Source organism: Hemiscyllium ocellatum, chromosome 31 (genome assembly GCF_020745735.1).
Source record: "Hemiscyllium ocellatum isolate sHemOce1 chromosome 31, sHemOce1.pat.X.cur, whole genome shotgun sequence".
In the NCBI taxonomy this organism is placed as follows: domain Eukaryota; kingdom Metazoa; phylum Chordata; class Chondrichthyes; order Orectolobiformes; family Hemiscylliidae; genus Hemiscyllium; species Hemiscyllium ocellatum.
Window position 1 is genome coordinate 28,444,390 of NC_083431.1, and position 17,587 is coordinate 28,461,976.

The 17,587-nt window shown below is 38.8% G+C and overlaps 1 protein-coding gene across 7 annotated transcripts in view; it reads left to right on the forward strand.

Moving 5' to 3' along the window:
* LOC132830283 (rab effector Noc2-like) overlaps positions 1–17,587 on the forward strand; it is a 176,021-nt gene that overhangs the window by 81,978 nt on the left and 76,456 nt on the right. The gene's annotated exons all lie outside the window — the stretch shown is intronic.

The following is a 17,587-nucleotide window of genomic DNA, read 5'->3' on the forward strand; positions in this document are numbered from 1 at the left end:
TCATTTCCATTCACAGTGTGCACTACTATTTTTTGGAAATTCCACACATTGATTTTCTAAGATTTGTTAACAAAATGTACAGAAATGAGTATTTCTTTAATCCAGTTGATAATGAAGCAGATAACTTCTGACAATCAATTTGTCTCCAATGTGCCTGTTGGATTGTTGCCAATAACAGATCTTGGCACCATTTGTGATGCAATCTTAGAGTGAGAATTAGAAAACCAGTAATTTGTGTTGGAAAATTACTTTCTCCCAACTATAATGGCCTGGCAGAAAACAAGATAGATTAGGAATTTTTGTACCTTGTGTGCCCTACAAAAAGAGCACAAATTTGAATCTTTATATGTAGCTTGCCTGTTCCAAAAACTGCTAGATTTATATCCAAATGATATCAGAAGTGTAACTCTTTTGAATAAGATGCTGTAACTAAAAGTCCCCTACAGTTGTCAAACAGAATCCCCTATTGCGATGATCATTTATGAATTCTTGCATCCCTCCTTATTCTGCATACCTTGTTGAAAGCTCAGAGTCATAGCAAAATTCTAACTGAGGTTGAATTGTGATATCTAGAGGTTGAAGTTGAGGCACTGTGAAAACATCCTGAGCAATTCTCAGGGATAAAAACACAACCAAATTGCCCAAGTTTTCTCATTACTGCAAGGAAACGTTATAAAAGAAAACTCCTTTGAAACTCACTTCCACCTGGGTCAGCAATTGTGGTATGTTGATGTTCTTCCAGACAGGAATACATGCCCTCCATGTAGCTGCACCATTAAAGACAGGAGTTCCAACTACATGAAAGCATTACTGCCTCATTTACTGCATCAACTTTGGAATGTGAACAAGTGGAGATGCCCACTCTCATCTCTATCCAAACTGCATGCACCTGAAAAATTGTGTTCCTAGAAAAAATTTACTTGTTCTAAAATGTGTACGTTATGACACAAAATTCAAAGAAATTTAGAACAATTGTTGCATTCCAGAAGAAAACTGAAATGGTACAAAACAGAATTCAAAATAATCAATTGTTTTATATATATGCTAATTTAATATTTCAAGTCTGGTGAAGACTTTTTCTTCACTAATAGTTCTGACTTGAAAGTAAGGTCACAAATATCATTGAAATAAGCCTATACAGAATTTGCTTTTTCACATTAAACAGGCAACATGTGGATTTTTAAATATTAAGTTTATTCTATTTGCAATCTGTACATGACCTTTCTAATGCCATTGAGGATTGATAGTGTACTATTGACTGATGATTCATCACCCAACAGATTCACCAACATTTCACGTTTCCTTAAAAAATGACAAAATAGCAACTGTTTGACATTTATGTTCATCATGTTATATTCTTGGGCGAATGTACAAATACAACCTAATGTACATACTATATAACTAGAACATGTGAGAGATATCTTATCTTTACCTTCTCTCAATGTCTACTTGCAAAAATGACATAACTTGTATTAATTCATTTTATACCCTGTTCTATCTTCACATTTCCCTGTGCACTTACAGATAATTACAAATAACAGATTTTTCCTCTCTCCATGTGCTCCTCTGATGGGGTAATACAGTTCTTCAGCTCGCATTCGAGATTATTAACCTTCCATTCTCCCTTGCCACACATGAAATGATTTTTTGTGCTCTTGTGATCTTACACTTTGTTTTGATGAAAATACTATGAGGGTGATTAAACAGATCAGCTGTTTGTTTCCTGTGGCAGTCAGATCTTGAAAGTGGTGGCTGTCAAATACTTACAACGTAGTGTAAATTGTTTTGCTGTTATTAGCTAACTTCTGAAACAGGATTTACACATTGAGCCTATGTTCAACAGAATGTGGTGCATGTTGAGTCAGGATATCTGATATAAAGAAAAGATTACATACTTGGATATAGTATTTATATTTTCTTCTCCCAATCCACTAATTTTCTCCTTTAGAAATTGGTGACTATTTGTTATTGATTGAGTTTGACATGAGGGCAAATACCAATAAACTACTCTGTAAATTCTTTAACAAAAAAAACCCACAGACATAGAAAGCCATGAAAAAACCTATATATGTAAAGCCTTCAGTATCTAACAGTTCACCAGTTCCAAAAGTTGAATCAGAAATGTTGAAGTTCAAGTGTATTCAATCCACCTGGATGTTACAGATATTATATATTGCAATTGCTGGTCTAGCAGTGTATAAAGTGACAATCTAGTCACAATCCATAACTGAGTCTGACCTCGGAGACATAGCAGAAACTGCAGTAGACTGTTCAATTAACACTCACAGATCTGAATATGAAAGAAGAATGGTACACTTTACTTCTGATTTAGTAGAGTTAAAATCTCAGTTCTGTGTTGTGGAGAGAAAAATGAAAGTTCATGAAGAAAAAGTTGAACACCGAGCTCAGGATAATTCTGGACTTGAGAGAGCCATCCCTGAGATAATGAAGCCTTTTTAAGATATCTCTATTTAGCTCACAAGGACGAATGTAGAACTTTGGGCAGCATGGTGGCACAGTGGTTAGCACAGCTGCCTCATAGTGCCAGAGACCTGAGTTCAATTCCCACCCTCTGTGTGGAGTTTGCACATTCTCCCCGTATCTGCGTGGGTTTCCTCCTCCAGTCCAAAAATGTGCAGGTTAGGTGAATTTGCCATGATAAATTGCCTGTAGTGTTAGGTGAAGGGGTAAATGTAGGGGAATGGGTCTGCGTGGGTCGCTCTTCAGAGGGTCGGTGTGGACTTGTTGGTCCGAAGGGCCTGTTCCAACACTGTAAGTAATCTAATCTAATCTGAAGTGAAAGAAGGGAAGCTGAATTAACTGTAAGTTCTATATTATTAATCCAATGAAAAATTTCCAGTTTATATGAGAGTTCAGGCTTACTAAAAATGACTAAAGAAATATTGATTTGAGCTCTAAGCAATGCTGGAATAAATGACAGATCGGAAATAAACTGGCTGAAGTACACAGTGAACACAACAAGGGGCTGCAAATCGCTCATGACTCAGTTTTTCCAGAAATAAATGCCAACAGTAACATTTAGAGAAAGATGTTGCCAGGGCTGGAGGATTTGAGCAATAGGAGAGGCTGAATATGCTGGGGCTATGTTCCCTGGGGTGTCGGACGCTGAGGGGTGACCTTACAGAGGTATATAAATCATGAGAGGCATGGATAGGGTAAATAGACAAGGTCTTTTCTCTGGGGTGGGGGAAGTCTAGAGGGCACAGGTTTAGGGTGAGAGGGGATATATTTGAAAGGGACCTAAGGGGCAACTTTTTCATGCAGAGGGTGGTGTGTGTATGGAATGAGCTGCTAGTGGAAGTGCTGAAGGTTGGTACAATTACAACATTTAAAAGGCATCCAGATGGATTTATGACTAGGAAGTATTTAGAGGGATATGGGCCATGTGCTGGCAAATGGGACTAGATTAGATTAGGATATCTGGTCAGCATGAACGAGTTGGATCGAAGGTTCTGTTTCCATGCTGTACATCTCAATAACTGAACTAAGACATGGAGGAAACCAAACAACCACTGAAACAGCATGTGGAAGAGGCCTGATATTCAAAGAAAACAAGTAATTTAGAAATTGATGAGGCTGAACAGTTATTATAATAGGTTATGAAGGAGAAAATATAATGAACCAACTAAAGGCTAGAACCTTCACATTAGAATTACCTTGGGTGCAAAGTTTGGCTCTCATGTCAAGCAAGTTCTGGAATAGCAAATGCATCCATGAAAGCAAAACTTGGTAATATAAACAGAATCAACAGGCAATAACATTGATGACTGTGGGGGACAATTGATAACACATCCATAAAAACACAGCATCGCGAATTATGAACGTATCAACAAATTACCCCCCTATAGACTGTAGAGATTCATAAACTTTCTTCCATTGTAAATAGTTAAATGTCATTTTGTAAAAACTCCCTCACAGCACTCTGGGACTACCTAAACCCAATAAACACAGCAGTTAAAGAAGGTAGCCCGCCACCACTTTTGAAAGGTCAGTTAAGGATGAGCAATAAATGCTGGCCAAGTCAAGCCAACATCCCGTGATTGAATTAAAAATATCTCCCAAAACCAGCCTGTGATCGATAAAGAGTTCAAACATTGAGTCAGCAATCATTTTCTGAATTGTGGATTGATTAGGTGGGGAAATAAAAATCGTATGCTCGTCCTTTAACATTTCTGGCAACCCTCAATATATTTCAGTACTTGTGATGACTCCAAGGTATTCGCATCAGTTCCCAACATGGCTCTGTGGTTAAACATTTTCTTAAAATAAACTGTATTTAGAAGTTATTCTGCATGGTTAAGTAAATATACTGTTGTTGGTAAAAGTAAAGTGTACAGAAATTTTGTTAAACTTGAAAGAAATTGAACTTTGATGGATAACAAAATTTGGTAGCATGAGGAGGCAGAAATTTGTAAAAGGTTTTCCTGGATCAGATCACGGATGGAAAAGCTGACAAATACAGACGTGGCATTCCTTGCTATGTCAGTCACTTACTCCTCTGCAGTTCTTGATGTGCACAAAATTTGATTACACATGTGCTTTGGCCAAGAATGATGGCTGTGACTGGCAGGTTGAAGAAACTGCTATGACAGTTCAAACTGAACTTAAATGTTCAGTCAAGGCTGCATTCAGTGTGGCACAGATATGAGACAGGGTCTATCTATTTGACTGTCAACTTGTAAATTTCAGTTTAGATTTGCATCATCAAACATGTCTGTTTCAGATGTAGTTGTTAGAAATTAAAGATGTCTTTCTTGCATTTAGAGCTATTATTGTAACTCTATGCTGTTATGTTTGAATACTTAGCCCACATTCATCTATGACATGATAATCCATGTCTTGTCACAAATTACTTTTTATTGCTGTAACAGAACGATGAGGTTAACAAGTGTACATAGTCATATTTGCATATTTGTGTGTATGTGTGTCTGGTTTTATTCTTCGAAACTTCGAAAATAAAATATGTTGTATCAGTTAAGTACCACAGAAGTTAGGACTTGGATGCGGAATTGACTTTATCCCCTGTGCATCTTTAAAATCCAATTTGAAATTTAAATCCAATTTTGTTCTAATCCACTCCATTACTAAGAGATTAATTCCAAATATCTAATTGCTTTTTTCATTACAATATCCAAGTTTGAAACTAATTAATTATTTTAGGCAAATACAGAAACATGAAAGGGTGATCAGAGAAGAAAAAGTGAGATGGTCATGCTTCTAAACTGTCAGTAGCTGAAGAAGTGGGGCTGGATGAGCCTCAAATAAAACATGAAAACCAGGCAGGCAATGCAAGCATTCCCTGGGAGTGTGGCATTTGCAAACAAATATTCAGCGTAGTAATGTGTGCAACAATAACTCAGGGCTGGAAAAAGGGCTCTTGTGGCATGGTGATAATGTCTTTACTTCTGAGTTGGAGGTTCAAGTCTCCGGTAATGCAGAGGTGTATAACAGCATCTCTGAACAGATTGATTAGAAAATATCTACCTCAGGGCAGGGCAGCTACAAGCAAATCCATGGCACTGAGAAATGCTCAGATGAGGAAGAGAATGTGCAAGAAAGTATGGAAATGCAGTTGTTCATTGTTTTTCTCTATCAGGATTATTTCTCATTTTGAAATACTTTAGAAGAATATTATGTCTTTTTCCACTTCTTTCTTATGTGTTGATTAAACTTACCCTTGTGAAACTATTTTAAATCTGTATAACTTCAATATGATTGAAATGTGATGTCCTTTAAGCTTTGTTGGCTTCTATTCAGAAATGCTGTTCCAACATAAATAGTTTTAAGGCTTGTTAAAAATCTTCAAATCTTTACATTGATTTTCTAATCTGCAGTTCATTTGGAGCAACTGTTGATCTGTATTAAATTATTGAAATAAGATTTTAATTTGCATTTATTTCTTGTTCTGTAGTGACTTACTGCTTTCAAACTTTTTATAATTGTTTATCTTGCAAAAGCTCTCATATTGGAAAACGTTCTAATCTTTTACAGTTTCTTATCTTTTAAATTCTCTTGTCCTTTTTTAATCTTATCATCTTAAAGCTTCTTTCATTTTTTTCATGACTATTTTAAAAATCTATTTTCTTTTAAAAGCTATTCTGTTTTAAAATTCTGTACTCATAGATATGCTACAGTGAGGAAACACACCATTTGGCCCAACAAGTCACATTGATTCTCCGAAGAGTATCCCACCTGGACCCATTCCCCTACCCTCTTACTCTACATTTCCCCTAATCAGTGCACCTAGCCTACACATTCCTGAACACTATGGGCAATTTAGCATGGCCAATTCACCTAACCTGCATATCTTTGGACTGTGGGAGGAAACTGGAGCACCCAGAGGAAACCTACACTGACACGGGGAGAATGTGCAAACACCCACACAGACAGTCACCTGAGGCTGGAATTAAACCCGAGTTCCTGGCCCTGTGAAGCAGCAGTGCAAACCACTGAGCCACCGTGCTGACCTGTAGCAGCATTACGTTTTACTTCTCTTGTTTGCAGGTGCACAGGTGATTAATTCACACATATAAAAGATCTCTAACTTATTAGTTAAATATCACAGTTTACAGCAACTGCTAAAGGGAAAATAAACTATTTTTCCAGGCTTAAAATTTTTTTTTGCTGCAGAGAATGGAGACAGCTTCTGAGCCTGTGGAGATCAGATGACTTCTCCTAATCTTGCTTTCAGGCCCATTTGCACAGTTGTTAGCAGGCCAAGGCTTTTGGCATCAATAACTGGTCCTCAGTCCACAGATTGATCAGCTACTCGTTGCTGGCTGAATATCCATTTGTGCACAGCCCTTGGCTCCAGCTTATCTGCAAACCATTTACCACTGTTTGAACTAGCTGTGCTGTGTAACCAGTACTTAAAATGAGTGTCAGGGTATTTGCACTCAAAAACAGCAGTAGTCCCTCAGCACTCCTTAGTATTTTGAATCAGTTTATTTCCCATTTCAATCCATAATCAAAACACCAGAAAAACAGTTTTAAAATAGTCTTTGCACTGGGAATGGCTTGTGCTCTATAAATAAACATGTCCTTAACCTATCTGTTTCCACACAACTACAACACTCTTATCTACCCAAATGTGGAACGAGGAAAATTGTCAAGGAATGTTCTGAGTGCAAAATGGCTTGACAAATCTAACCCAATCAATTACTACCCTCTTGATGTATACCTGATCAATAGCAACGTTTTAAAAGGGGTCATTAACTATGCTATCATGTGATACTTGAAAAGAAATAATTTGCTTGCTGGCATTTGGTCAATAAAAATTAGGAGAATGAACTCTCCACTAGTTGGAATAATACTTAATCGAGGTTATTTGACTCAATCATAGGACATCGCTGCAGGAATTTCTCAAGATAGATTTCTTGATCAGACCATCATCAGCAACTCTTTCAATGATGTTCCTTCTATCATAAAGTTAAAAATACGAGGTTTGTTGATGATTAGACGTTTTTAAGCACTGTTATGTCTCTCGGGCACTGACATCATCAGTGTCAAAATGCTGCAAGACCTGGACAATATCCAGGACTGGCCTTATAAGTAGCCAGTGATATTTGCATAACACATGTGCCAGACAATGACCATCTCTAACAAGGCAGAATTTAAATGTTGCCCCTTGAAATTTAATGGCATTGCCATTGCTTAATCAATGTACTGGGAGTTACCATTGATCTCCAATTGAACTGGACCAGCTGTATAAATAGTGTGGCTACCTGAGAAAACCAGAGGTCTCAATTTCTAATTCTCGAAAGTCTGTCCACTGCATGGTACAAATCAGAGTGCAATTGAATGCTCTCAACTTGTGCATGGGAGCAACACTGATGCCATCCAGGCCCACTTGCTTTGCATCACGTCCACAAACATCCACTTCTTCAGCCACTGACACTTAGGTTGCTGCAGCATATTTTGTAAATTGTTATACACTGCTGCTATTATCAAGACACCTTTTACAGAAACTTCCAAACCTGCGATCTCTACCACTTAGAAGAATAAGAGTGACAGATACATGACAACGCCAAAACTTGCAACTTACCCTCCAAGACATATCCCATCCTGACTTGGAAGTATATTACTATTCGTTCACTGCCATTAGACCAAAATCCTACAACTTGCTAACAGCACATCAGGTGCATCTACACCATATTGTCTTCAAAAATTCAAAATGGCAGCTCAACATTATCACCTCAAGGGCAATTAGGGATGGACCACCAATGCTAGCCTAGCCAGTGATATCCACATGGCATTGCCAAGTCAACCAAAAATACCTCGATAGTCTGATCATAAATTTTGCCTATTTTAGTTTACTTTAGCTATATTATAAGCAGGTACCTGAATATTGCTTTTAAAAATCTGATCGATGTGTAATATGCCAAAATTGTAATGCCTATGTTTTTCATGTGCTCATTATGCTTGTATTAACTTTATCCATTTAGCGAGCAGGTATGGCTTGTGTACATTCAAATAAAAATAAACGAGAGAGACTGATTCATAGAATCACATTATTGTGAATGTTACATGAGATCAACGGTGTGTTGAACCGGAATTGTGTTTAGAGGAAAAATGGCATTGCCTAATAGTGGTTTGCTGCAGTCTGTTCTCCTAAACTTCTGAACATGGCCAGAATGCTAATCACATAGTAAAGCTTTCATCTGATCATGTTCACAGCAGGGTGAGCTGTTGCCTTTTGCAGAGAAGTGAAGTGAGCAAAGAGGATGCAGACATTCATATGTCTTGCTTTAACATATCGAAGTAATCATTGCTGGAGGATGCCCTGGTTCATTTAGCAGTTCTATTAAAGATATTGCCTTTAATCATTATTGATTTAAGGTAAGAATAAAAGTAAAAATACTAGGAATGTGGGTCTCTCTAAACTTGTATATGATGCAAAAAATGCTGCCAGTATTCTCCTAAAGCCTGATTGGCTTCTGTAGAATTAAACTATACCCACAGGTGTGTGTTACATGTTATATAAGAGTTTGTCCTGACATTGCCAATGAGAAATATCAATATAAGTTGAAGATTATATTATAAAAACTTGGCTATAAATCAAGCTTCAAAGTTGGCAGAAATTTGAACTATTCTAACTCGGTAAAGCAGCTGTCCTCTTAAAGCACTTCTGAATTTGTGGCATTCTTGGACTATTAATTCATGTTTCCATAGAAATAGTTCAGAATTATTGCAATCAGAAAGGCTGATAGCTGGACACCTAATTGCCAGATTCATAACACCATTTTTCTATTGGATCCCAAGAGTAAATTTCAACAGCATTACACAACACACAGATAATTGCAACTTGAATGCAATTTCAGTGAATCCTCGTTGAGTGTTATGCTCTATCAAATAATTGGTAAATGATCTGTAACGACGAAGAGAAAACTGCTTTGAAGAGGTAGCTAGAATATTTTAAGAACAAAATTGTATGTGCAGAGCCTAAGACAATTGAGAACTTTTCTAGATATATATGTGTACAGGTATGAACACAAGTGTTTGATGTGTAAAGCATTGAACTGCTGACTCCCCAGGATTCTCCAACAGTGTTCAGAAATTAAATATTATTCAAGAAGACCTGATGTAAAAATGTAAAGGATCTAATGGATTTCATCTTTTTCATTCTCTTTAAATACCTTTATTTATTAGTAGTAAAAATATTGATGGTCAGGAAAGAAAGTATAGCTGACTGATTCTTGACTGAGAGTCAATTGGGTATGGAAGAGTCTGTTTACCTTTTGGTTGGTTGGTGAATGTGATGAGCTGCGAGACTGGTTTTGTTAGATGATCGATATCTGGATGTTGGAAGCAAGTTGTTTGGAAGTGGAAGATTGAGTGACAGTGCCTTCAGAAAATTGCTAACCACATTGACAACTCTTTGTGTATCAGCTTTTTTAAAATCCAACACTATGAACAGAAGTTGATTACAGTGTTCTTCCAGTAGGTGGCACTTGATCTTCTCCTCCTTACATGAGAATTATTAGAAATCATTTGGCATTTTGTTAGTTTTTAAAAATTAACATTAACTCTTTCTTTTCACCCTGGATTTTCTTTCACTATTGACGTCATAGTATTGCAATTTAAAGCTCATTATTTTGTATTATCTTACATGAATTATATTTTGTATATTGGTTAGAATGAAGTGTTGGTGTAAGAAGTGTCTTTATAAGTAATTGAATGATGACTCAAATCTTGTGTATGGTAGAAAGGTAAGTATGCTTTTGTGTCAAAGAAAGGATACTAAATCAAAATTTATTATCACTGATGCTATCTACTTTTAATAAAAACACTTGCCCTGCAGGCAGAAATGAAGAAGTTTGGTAGCTGTCACTGAGTAATCCAACAATGCTGGTGAATCTTATTTTGTTTTGACATTGAACAAGAACCCATGATAGATATTGAACATTTTTCGATTTGTAGGTAGAGCAAGCATTACTGGATGAAGGCCATTTACTCTTCAGTTGCAGATTTGAAAAGTTGAGTGCTGGCCACATCATTTTATTAATAGTCTAGATAATTGCCAGTGAGATTGGTGGAGAGTAGTGTGGTGAGGACCATTGAAGATGTGTTGTCAGATGTTTATGAGGTCTTTTAGAAGCAGTAGTCTAAAAGAAATTTAACAATTAGCAATACTTAGAATGCCTGAATTTGCACAACAAATGGTAAACATACTATTGAACTTGATCTTGTGAAATTTTATTTTTGAACTGTCTCTTGGTTTATGAACTTTTATTGAGTCATGAGATTGCATTAGACCTGCCCCAAACAATCAGTCTCTGCATCACTGTACACTTGTTTCAAAATGCAAATGTAAGATTGATGTGGTGTTTTGCAGTATTGTGTAATTAGTTTTGGAGATTGCTCGTCACTCATAGGTTAAACAAGAAACTACAAATAGCCTTAGCAAAGGAAACAGCAACAATCATATGTTAGAATCTTGGTAATCATGTATAATGCAATAATAAGTCATTGTAGCTTAGTGCTTTCAGAGATTTATCATAGTCTGAACATGATTGTGCAGAGTATATGGTTTGTGGGTAAAGGTCAAATACAGACCAACATTAATCTATCTTAATACAATCAGCGACTGAAAGAGAACAGACCATCCTAACCATGGTCTTAAATGTTTCTAATTGAATTACGGTAATGGCTATTTAGGATCATAGTGCTTTAATAGCTAATTTAAAACCTGCAGCAAAAATGTTTTAATATCTGTTTCTTAGCTTTGTGAGGCATTGGTCATTAAGAGATATAAAATATGTTGCACAGTAAATTATAGTCATAGTCATAGAGATGTACAGCATGGAAACAGACCCTTCGGTCCAACCCGATAATGCCGACCAGATATCCCAACCCAATCTAGTTCCACTTGCCAGCACCCGGCCCATATCCCTCCAAACCCTTCCTATTCATATACCCATCCAAATGCCTCTTGAATGTTGCAATTGTACCAGCCTCCACCACATCCTCTGGCAGCTCATTCCACACACGTACCACCCTCTGCGTGAAAAAGTTGCCCCTTAGGTCTCTTTTATATCTTTCCCCTCTCACTCTAAACCTATGTCCTCTCGTTCAGGACTCCCCAACACCAGGGAAAAGACTTTGTCTATTTATCCTGTTGATGCCCCCATAATTTTGTAAACCTCTATAAGGTCACTCCTCAGCCTCCGACACTCCAGGGAAAACAGCCCCAGCCTGTTCAGCTTCTCCCTATAGCTCAAATCCTCCAACCCTGGCAACCTCCTTGTAAATCTTTTCTAAACCCTTACAAGTTTCACAACATTATGTTGAAGGGTTTGTGCCATTTTGGAACCTCGGGTTGCATTTGCAATTTGCTTGAATTCCTTGCAAATAGAAGACAAAACTGGATTAAAAGGCTGAGATGTCTACACTTCCCCTTCTTTATAAAGGGCATGGGACTAAGAGACTTCTGCCTCTCATGGACTTGTTTCTTGATGCTGCATCAGGATGGCTGATGTGTCAGAGCTGTCCTCATGCAGTTTGCTAGTGCACCATGACAGACCTATAGCTAATACTTGCTGCAGTAGGCTTGCTTTGTTAGCGGAAGAATACTAAACATTTTTCAAAATGTTTTCAGTCCTGCTCTTGAGCCCAAGAGAGTGAGAAGAGGTTAAGCGCCGATGAGCTATTAGGTGGGAAATTTTACCGAATGGTATAAGTCCCTACTTGGGACTAATTTAGCAATTTTCACAGAGGTAGCTGGCTGATGGCTGTGTCTAAGTTGGCCATCCAGTTCAGGTGCTGTAACAGTAGAAGGAGACACTTCATTTTTCTGTCAGGTCTAAGAAGGTGGTTACCACCAGTTAGAAAAAGTATGCCTCCAGTGGTGGTGTCACTATTGCTGTGAGTCTTTAGCTTTATGGATACCCCTTCTCTCCTGGAGGCTGGAGAATGGATGCACCCATGCAGCAGACGTCCTTCCTTCCCACATGACAGAGGGCCAAACAACTGGCAAGGTAGTACTGGCTTGGGTAAATGCTCTTCAATTGGCTTTTATTTGTTAAATTGACAGGATATGTCAGGATGATGTGCTTTCACTAGCATTTTATCAACTCCCACCAATGCCTGCTATATGGAGGCTAGATAGTGTCTCTGTGTTCCTTTTCCTGAAATTCTGATACTTTCACATGGTGGGCCGACAGATGAAGGGATAGTTGAGGAGCAGGAGATGAGCATTGCACTTAATTATCTCTGAACATGACGTGATTATTAGATTTTAGTGAAAAGATTATGAGGTTGAGTTTTCATTCTATGTAGCTTCTTTTACCTTCAATCACAGAGTGGAAGCAATTATAATTGTACTTTAGTAAGAACCAGGAACAGAAAAGAATCATAATCTGATACCTAAGAGCTTTCCTGAACTAAGGACCAGGCTTGCATCCTGCATTTCAGCTCCTTTCCAAGCTGCTGTGAAGCCGATGTAGACCAGGTTTGCTCCTCACGTGGCTTTCTAGCCAGATACATTTGTACTGGCAATGGAATAGTGCCTTATGCTTTATTGGTCGTGGCCAAGCTTTGGGAAGACAGACGTCGAGTAACTCCCTCCAGAATTCCTAGACTCTGACCTACTCTTCTAGCCATAGTACTTGTGCGACTGGTCCAGTTCAGTTTCTGGTCAATGGCGACCTCCAGAATATTGGTTATGGGAGAGTCAGTGATGGTAATGTAGTAAATGTCAAATCGTGATGGTCGGATTCTTTCTTGTTGGAGATGGTCATTGCCTGGCACTTAACGTGGTGTGAATGTTACTTGCTAGGTTTCAGCTCAAGCCTGGATGCTGCTCAGGTCTTTCTGTACGTGAGCACTGATTGATTGATTGATTTTAGCAAATGTTGCTGAACATTGTGTGATTATCAGTGAACATCCCCTCTTCTGAATGTTTGGTAGATGATTGATAGTCCCAATCACATTAGATGCTATGATGCGACGCTTGGGAAATCTGCAGTGACGTCTTGGGACTGAGAATGATTAGCCTTCAACAAATACGATCATCTTCATCTGGGCTGGGTGTGATTCCAGTGTGTGAAAATTCTTTCCCTTGGTTTCCATTGACTTTTAGTTTTTCTATGGCTCCTTAGTGCCGTGTGCAGTTGAATGTGACCAAGATGCTAATGACAGTCAATCTCACCACACCCCTGGAGGTCAGCTCTTGTATGTTGCATAAAATCATGGAATGAACATTCAACATATCAGCTCGAAAAATTTACCTAATCTACTAATTCTGCTCCTCTCTTCTTTCCCCAAAGTCTGACATTAAAAAATGCAAATGAAAGTTCAGTGTCTTGATCAAAGTTTTTACTTGAAAGCTATGGCTTCACCGTAAAGCAGGAAACTTTTAGGATTTTATGTCTGAACAGATCCTGATGGGTTTCTAAAAGAAAATTGAACTGAAGTTTAATTTGGTAGCTAGCAGAAATCTTCGCTATGCTGAGTTAGAGGGGATGCTTGCACCAGTAGAAATCAATTTTAATTAGTGTTTTTTTTTGTGAAGTCAGAATTCATGTTAACTTATTGAAGTTTGGACAGAAGAGTCTGTTTCTGTGCTTTTCATTTTGAACTTAAATACTCTGACCTAGGGACATTATGGACTGACACAAAAATGTATGAATTATCTAGATTTTTTCAAAAACATCTGTTTTCTTTTGATATTTTCTGTATGAGCCTGTCCATAACTGTTGCATATACCTTTGGAATAATTGTGAGTTGAACCCAGGTCTCCTGGCACAGATGGTAGGGATGCTACCATTCCACCATAAGCAATTGCTTTCTTTTGCAACATATAATTGAACCCTTCATTTGAAATGCCACTTAACAACTACTCGCATCTTCAGATCAGGTGTTTTTAAGTAAACAAAGAATGGGACTATTATTTCCAAACTTGAGGCCAGAATTTACAATTTGTTATCTCTTCAACTTCCTTCTTTCCTCCCAAAGGACAATCATTCTCCCTCAAATGTTTCAGGGTATTTACATATCAACATGGGTGATTATTTGAATGCACAGGAATTTAGTTGTGTGTCTGTAGCTTTAACTGTTGGTTTGTCTGTTTATTGTGAAAGGAGAAGTTAGATTATAAAGCATTGTTTTGAATGGGAAGACCTCACATTTATAATATTTAGTGAATTTTTCAGCTAAATGGCAGTGATTGTAATAGTTGGGAGTCTCAACTGTTTTCTCCTAATTTCAGTTTCAATACGTAACCTAAGTGTTTCATGCTAAAGCAAAGAGGTAAAGATAATATTCTTAATAATACTGTAACAAACCATACAAAATTGAAAGAAAAGTTTAGATAATCTAATCTAATCTGAAATATTAAGTCCTATACATTCTTCTTTTGCTTCTTCACATGCTCGTTTGAAAGGAGAGCATACTGATGATAGAAAGGAAGTGTGTTCCTTCCCTCACATCTGTAAGGATTCTGAGCATGCGGTATTTTGTATAAGTCAACAGCATAAAGCAAGCCATAATTGGAAATTTCACTCATAACAACCATAAGTTTGGCTGCTGTGTGAAATTAAGGTGTCATACTGGTGACAGGTGGATTTTAAAAAAATTTAATAATGGAAATTTCAGCAGTCTTTGCACCACACCCCGATGTGATAACTGTTCTGAATATGTTCAACCTTTGGCTGCAAGTGGAAGGTTTACATTCCTTAGCACTGACAGCTCTCAACATATTATAACACTACCAGGAAAAAAATTGACCAATCCCCACACTTCTAATGGTGATTGAGGTGGACAGAAGGAAAGAGAAGCCGAATAGAATTTGACTTTAGAAGCAAACTCTGAAGAAAAATACAATTGTGATTTGTCACAGTGAATCTGAGATCTAGGTCTCTCTTTTTTCAATATTCAAATACAAGTAATCTGTGGCACCAACCTGCAAGCAGTATTTTAAAAACTTCAGAACCTGGTGTGGAATCATATAGGGGTCTGAGTGATGTGGGACTACAGTGGGATATGTTGCAGAATCGGGTGTGAAATCCAACAAGGAACATCCCTATGTTGAGATCACCTTGGTCCATCTTATATGCCTTTTTGCAAGGAGCATTGAGAGATTCTTGCCTGGCAGTGGCAAGTTGCCAGTGAACAACAATTAATGTTTGTTAAGCTCCTTGTTTGCGAACCTGACTCTCCTCATTAATATTCTGCTTCCAATCTTACCAAATGCATTTAACAAATGAGCCATTGTGGAAGCCTGACATGGAATCCAGAGCATGTCCCTGGCGGATTCAGTTTGTCGCTTCCTCTGAATGAATTTCCATGTTGCTGATGACCAAACAATAGCCCAGGATCCATGGACAGTAGCCTCTGCTAAATCATCTTCCGTGAATATTGGCACCTGACATTCAGCGAACCCTTGCCACTATCCTGGCACCATTCTGATGCACTGGCAGTGTGCCTTTTAAGTCCAGACTTGCCTAGCAAAGCATGGCTGCAATGGGTACAGTTACCACACAGAGAGAGGCACCCAGACCACGACTGACCAAGTTGCACACTAGGGCTGCTGGCTTGCTGTCTTAGATTGCAGTCACCTGATATCTATCAGCAGGCCCACAGCATACAAACTCTGCTTTATCATGCTTTGCGGTGCCAATATCCACAGTCAAATGACCAGGCACCTGCGTGTTGCTCCGTGGTTCTCCGTTTAGGGCACACATATATCTTGTCAAATGGTGATGTGTCGCATCAATGTCACAGCTGTACCATGTAGTGGCAGCACTTGTCGTAATTGCAATGCATTTGATATAAACAGTCAGCCAGGTTTCAAAGTCTTAGGGGAGTAATCCTCAGTGAAATTCAGGAAGGCATACGTCTGTCAGGGTGACCTATCCAAATAAATCAAGAGCAGCCTCCAGTTCCAGTTCAGGCTTCACGTGCCCAGTCAGGGTGACTTTTCACAGGGGTGTTCTGTGCTTCAGTGAATGGGTCACATTCAGCCCTTTGTCTCCATAAGGCTCCGACAAGGAGGGAGAATCGTTGTGGTACTGGACATGAGTAATCATCAGTCCGAGACCTGAGCACGCCTCGGCTAGTGCTGGCTGATCAGGTCGCTCAAGAGGGTGGGCCACAGTTGTCTGGTCAGGTCCATCCACACAGAATAAGGCAGAGGTAGAAGTGGTTCAGGTTGCAGTGGGGCCTGGCAGGTTCGGGCTAAGGCTGGTAGAGGACTGTTTGTTGTTGTCTTCCATTATGAAGAAAATGGAAAGTACAAACTGGGTTAAGGAAACAGACTCTAGTTCACCCAGTATAATTGGAGTAAGTGAGCTAACATGCGAGGGGACTACAGCAACCACCAGTCATTGGGTTTTTACAGGGAAGGTCCATGGCCAGAGACCCATGGACTAATGGAAGGATGTTATACACAGTGCCTACTCCCTAACCAACCTGCAGCATTGACCCTCTCTGTGTCTTGAACCTTCCTAGCACAGCAATTGCTAGGGTATTCATCAAGAACTAGTCCTGGACAAACAGCCACCTGAACAGTAGGGAATCAGCCATGATTGAATGGTGAAGTGGACTCGATGGGCCGAATGGCCTTACTTCCACTCATATGTCTTATGGTCTTATGGAACAGGGGGTACCTAAGATGTTAGAATGACCCAATGTCATGTACACATGTTCCTCCCCTTGCCCTAATATGATGTATTAGGTGCTTGGTGTGCACCCCCCACCCCCCTTTGTGTCTCAGTAATAACAATGAAGTGATGCCAGAGGGTGCAGCAAAGTATCTGGACCTTACATAGTGCCACGAGCGACCATTTGAATGGTGGAAAATAAAGGTTTATAATGCATTTGTGAGGTATTCACAGAATGATGCCTCCAATGTGTCCTCAATATATTTTTCTGTTCTCCTCCCTCCCACTACATCTTTGACCCCCAGTTCCACAGATTGCTGGAGGGAGTTTTATATTAGATTAGATTAGACTTACAGTGTGGAAACAGGCCCTTCGGCCCAACAAGTCCACACCGACCCGCCGAAGCGCAACCCACCCATACCCCTACATTTACCCCTTACCTAACACTACGGGTAATTTAGCATGGC